Source organism: Arachis ipaensis, chromosome B01, assembly GCF_000816755.2.
Source record: "Arachis ipaensis cultivar K30076 chromosome B01, Araip1.1, whole genome shotgun sequence".
NCBI classification, from domain to species: Eukaryota; Viridiplantae; Streptophyta; class Magnoliopsida; order Fabales; family Fabaceae; genus Arachis; species Arachis ipaensis.
In genome coordinates, this window is record NC_029785.2 from 18072153 (window position 1) to 18078146 (window position 5994).

General features: G+C 41.9%; 1 pseudogene; it reads left to right on the plus strand.

The window, feature by feature from the left end:
- Window positions 1726–5840, plus strand: LOC107647560 (annotated as a pseudogene).

The window sequence follows — 5994 nt, forward strand, 5'->3', positions numbered from 1 at the left end:
TTCGTTTCCTTAATTAAAGTTTCAATTCGTACTCGCGAAGGCTCAATATTAAATAAACATAGTATATAATTAAAGGAATAGAGGTAGGTAGCACTCAGGCTTTTAGTGTGATCATGAGGTTCTAAAAGTTAGGGTGTTACATATTCCAGAACAAAAATATTACTCATACACCAAAATCAGCCACTAATGTATTTGTGTATAAATACATGCACGTATGGTTCAACTTATTTTTAATGTGTATTTATATTTCAACGTGTATTTTATACTAGTGGCTAACTTTGGTAGCTGATTTTGGTGTACACGTAGCATAGTTGATTCCAGAAAATACGCCTGTAGACAGTAGGTTTATGATGCAAAACCTCCAACTGGATTTGTAAGTTGCTGAAATTCTATAAGTTTAAATAGATATACCATTTGTATAATTAATTTTCTTTTTCAATATTTTATTGTCTAGAAAGTTTTAACTATGCAATTTACTTAACCACCATGAGATATCTTGTTTTTCGTATCGAACTTTATGTAAGTTTATTTTTTCTGGATTTAGAGTATATGTTTATAGTGCTACTTTTTTTTCACATACGAGTAATTATGATTTTTTTCTTTATTCTTAAACTTTGATGTGTAAACTTTGAACAAAAAATTGTAGACAAATTATTATGAAAAATGATAAAATTTTAAACTTTGTTAATTTAAAAATTTAAAATTTTATACTAAATTTTTAAACAAAATTTTTTTTTAAAAAAATTAAAATTACATCTGCTGCTAAATCTGTCAATAATTAGTGACGGACAAAAAAGTCCGCCAATAAACAGTTACTAATGAAGTTTATATCGTTAAATTTATTCTGATGATAAACATATTACCGGCGAATTTTTCTCGTAAATCTACCAATAAATCCGATAATATCTAACAAATTTTTTGTAGTGTAACTAAATAAAAATACTATTGCCTTTCTTCGTTGAGATTCAAATGAGGCAATCTTCATTAAACCAAGTTCCTAGTTTAGATTGTCTGTGGTTTGAAACAAGTTAGCAGACAATGAAATACTAAATTTGTAGCTTCTCTTATCTTTGCTAGGCACATACACATAATTTGTTTACTAAGGTTTCAACACATAGTTTGTTAAGAATCAAAGATATCGGTAAGTTAATTGAAATATTTTCTTGGGTTGGAACTAACTCAAAGCAGAAAGGGGTTTGTCATCATGTTGTGTGTCAATAAAAGTATTGCCTCGACCTCCTTTTAAGACGATGGAATAATGCATCTAAATCGTACATGCCTTAACTCCCATGGATTACAAAATGCAACAGTCCAAAATTCTTGGACACACATCTCACATATGCTTATGAATATAAGAAGGATTATTGGAAGATTGCTATATCTTGCAATTTGCAAATACTAGGCTAGAAATCAACAAAGCCGTGAGATCTTTTATAAAATTATTCATCCTAAAAATTTAAGTTATTGGGCAAAAAATGATAATAAGCCAATGCAACTTGGAATTTACGTATATCAGCCAAAACCAAAATCGTTTCAATAATGAGTCAAACAATACTTTAATATAATTTGAACCAACCTGGTTCGAACTGCATTTACTAATAAATCGAACCAGAGTAGTTCGAATTACCAATAAAGAGATCAACGTAAATCAAACCAGGTTGGTTCGAACTAGCAACGCACGTAATTCGAACCATGGTAGTTTGAATTATAGAGAGAGAAGCTGGCCAAAGTAATTCGAACCAGGCTGGTTCGAATTACACAAACCATAATTCGATGCAGGCTGGTTCGAATTAGTGAAAGACAGAGCTGTATATATATGGTTGTAAACGTGAGTTGCTCTCATTAGAGGGTGTAAGATGGCTAGTGAGGAGAGTTTTGTTGTTTTGGTTCACCACAGAGGATCCATTAAGAGGAAAACTCGTTCCGGGGTGAAGTTCACAGATAAGGATCATCTCTGTATTGTAGTGAGTCCTACGACGAGCTATGATGACCTTGTTAGATCTGTATTGATGAAACTTGGTCTGGAAGGTGCGAAGCGGGTTAAGAAGTTTTTCTATCGCATTCCAATCACGGTCCTTCAGGATACGGTGAAGTATGATTGTTTCACGATTGGTAGTGATGAGGACTTGCAAGTCATGTTTCTTTGTCGGCGGCAGTTTCCAGAGGTGAGGACACCAGAGTTGTTGGCAAAGCTGATTGATGTGGTATCCAGCTCAAGGAGTTCGAACCGGAATACCACCACTTTAGCCACGGCAGCCGGTTCTAGTTCCAGGCCTGCCGTTGCTTCTTCCTCCGTCCCTGTGTACGAGCCAGCGGTCTAACCTGTCGCCTCCCCGTCTTTTGCTGTTGATCTCAATGGCAGCGTAGGCGACGAGGTAGGATCAAGGGAATTTCTGCCGAACGCTTTACAGGGCTTTGCATCGCTTGGCGTTGGAGACGGATTGTTGGGTGATGCAGAGGAGGATGACGTCGAGCCGGATATGATTGATGATGACAGCGGCGATGATATCGGAGCGAGTGAGCCTGCATTGGCGGTAGGTGGTTCTAGCTCTGGCACACAGCAGTATCCACCACATTTTTCCTCTTTGGACTTGGATGCCATGAGGCAGGAGGGGGTTTTTGGGCACTCTGTTGGATTCAGAGCTAGAGATGCGGAAGGGACTGCTGGTCTGACAGAGTTCCAGGTTGGTCAGCAATTTCAGGATAAAGATGAGGCCTGTTAAGTGTGAAGACTTACAGCATCCGGCGAGGAGTACAGTACAAGGTAGTGGAGTCTGATTATCGCCAGTATGTTGGCAAGTGTTCTGAGTTTGGGAATGGGTGCACATGGTTGATTCGACTGAGTCTCCGGCAGCGCAAGGGCATTTGGGAGGTCAAACGATACAATGGACCTCACACTTGTCTTGCCACCTCCATCTCGAGTGACCACAGGAGTTTGGATTATCATGTGATATCGGCGTTCATTATGCCAATGGTTAGGGCTGATGTATTCGTCAGCATCAAAGTTCTCCTAAATGCCACGGCAGCACACTTTGGGTTTAGGCCGACTTACAGGAGGGTCTGGTTGGCGAAGCAGAAGGCTATTGCCCTCATCTACGGTGACTGTGATGAGTCATACAACGAGCTCCCTAGGTGGGTGTTGGGAGTCCAGTTGACGATGCCTGGTACTGTTGCAGTCCTAAGGACAAACCCCGTTCAAGTTGGTGGACAAGTAGACGAGTCTCAAGCTTATTTTCACAGACTTTTCTGGACGTTTCCACCGTGCATCGAGGCATTCCGTCATTGCAAGCCGCTAGTTAGCATTGACGGCATCCATCTGTATGGCAAGTACGGGGGAACGTTGCTCATCGCGATTGCACAGGACAGGAACTCCAACATTCTACCTGTTGCTTTCGCACTAGTAGAAGGTGAGAATGCATAGTCTTGGACATTCTTTCTCTCCCACCTTCGACAGCACGTGACACCGCAGCCGGGTCTGCTGGTTATATCGGATAGGCATAACGGCATCAAGGCTGCGCTTGAGGCTCCTGACGGAGGTTGGTTACCGCCATCTGCATACCGTGCATTCTGCATTCGACACGTAGCGGCTAATTTTGCCCTTACCTTCAAGGGCAAAGAGCACGGAGGCTTCTTGTGAATGCAGCGTATGCCAAGACCGAGGTTGAGTTTGATTACTGGTTTGATATTCTGCGGTCTGAAGACCCGGCGATGTGTGAGTGGGCGAACCGGATTGATTATTCCTTGTGGACTCAGCATCGTGATGAGGGGCGGAGATTCGGTCACATGACGACGAATATCTCCAAGTGTGTGAACTCAATCCTCAAGGGTGTCAGAAACCTCCCTGTATGCTCCCTGGTGAAGGCAACATATGGAAGGCTTACAGAACTCTTTGTTCGCAAGGGGAGAGAGGCTGAGGCCCAGATGGGAACCGGACAACAATTCAGTCAGCACTTGGTGAAGTGTATTGAGGCCAACTTGAAGACGGCTAGGTGCTTCACGGTGACTTTGTATGACAGGGATAACTCCGAGTTCACCGTAGCAGAGACCACTCCGACTGGTTCTTTCTCATTGGGTAGCTACAGAGTATCGCTTGCCTCTCGGACATGTGACTGCAGGCCTAAACCGAGGAAATCGCCAGAAGATCCAAGACTGAAGTAGCTGTAGTGGGCCCGCTAACTTGACCACATGTCTGTTCGCCACTCGGCACATGCACCGGTACAACCATGCCAGTGCTGCAAACCCCCAGCTGTAGGTACCCATCTCCTCAAACCTAGCTACGTAGGGAAGCCATCTGATGTGAATGCGGTTGCCGGACTTGTCGGCAAATAGCTGCATACCCAATAACATCATGATGTACGCACGGGCATATCGCTGCACAGTCTCGTCATCGGCTCCCTCGGGGCACTCTCCAAAAGTCTCCTGGAACCAGCTACAGTTTACTGCGTACTTCTGAACCTGGCTGGGAGGAGGAATCACTCCAAGCAACTCCTGAAACCACACCCAAGCTGGACGGCCACCCTGGATGTATATCTGGAATTCTGATAGGCAGCCGCTCACGTAACGCCCGTCCACTGGCAAACCCAACTGGTACGCCACGTCCTGAAGTGTGATCGTGCACTCTCCGAACGGCATATGAAATGTGTGCGTCTCCGGGCGCCATCGCTCGACAAAGGCACTAGCAAGGGCCTCATCTAACCGGAACCATCTATCGTTCAGCCTTGCAAGATGGTATAATCCGGCCATCTGCAAGTACGGAACGTATCTGTCATCGAGTCGCATGCCCTGCTGCCGCCGCATGCTCCTGATGCATCGCTGTGGCTGCGCATTACATGAACCGCATTGTTAGAACCAGCTTCATAACCAATGACTTAATTAACCAAGACGATAAATCATCAACAAAACATCATACAAAATAAAACCGCATAACAATCCATTAACAAGAACCATATGCAAAATAACTACCATAAACCACACAACTAAACCACTAACATAAAACAGCTAACATAAACCACCAACATAAAACAACCAACATAAACCATTAACATAAAACAACTAACACAAACCACTAACATAAAACAGCTAACATAAAATAACCAAAACCTACCACTAACGTAAAACAGGTAACATAAAACAACTAACATAAACCACTTACATAAACCACCAACTAAACCACCATCTAACCCGCATGCAAAACCTCTCAACTAAACCACTAGCAATACCACTTCGATTAACCGCTAACATAAACCGCCACTAAAACCGCATGCAAAACCACTAACTCACATATACCGCTAGCACGAAGTTTTTTATGTACTAACCTCCTCGTTGATGACCCCGGCTATATGAGCAACTCCGTCCAACCGATATAACCTTGCCGGATCGTCCCCCATCGGCAGAGTATTCCGATCAGGTCTTTGTCGGATCGAATCTGGGTCGTTTTCTCTGGGATTTGGTGGGGTAAGGGAAAGGAACAATGGTTCGAATGAGGCTGATTCGAACTCCTTATATAGCCGAATAATGAGTAATTCGAGCCAGGTAGGTTCGAATTACTATTGGAGCCAAAAAGAGAGTAATTCGAACCAGGTTAGTTCGAATTACTTGGTTAGCTTTCATAGGTATAATTCGAACTAGCCTTGTTCGAATTATGAGCATATAGAGTTCGAACCACCTTGGTTCGAATTATGTTCAACGATTTTCCATCCTAATTCGAACTAGATTGGTTCGATTTACTAGTGAATGTAGTTTGAACCAGGCTGGTTCGAATTACATTAAATTATGTCTTGGCTCATTGCTGAAACGATTTTCATTTTAGCTAATATGCGTAATTTGAAACTACCCTTGGCTTATTACGATTTTTTGCCCTTAATAAAAGATATAATATGAATAGTTATATTTTTAACATTCTTAAATAAGAGTTACTTTTGAATTTATTTGATTTTTACACAAATTTTTTTTTATTTGTCTTGTGTTATTTTTTTTTTTACTTTTAAAATTTAC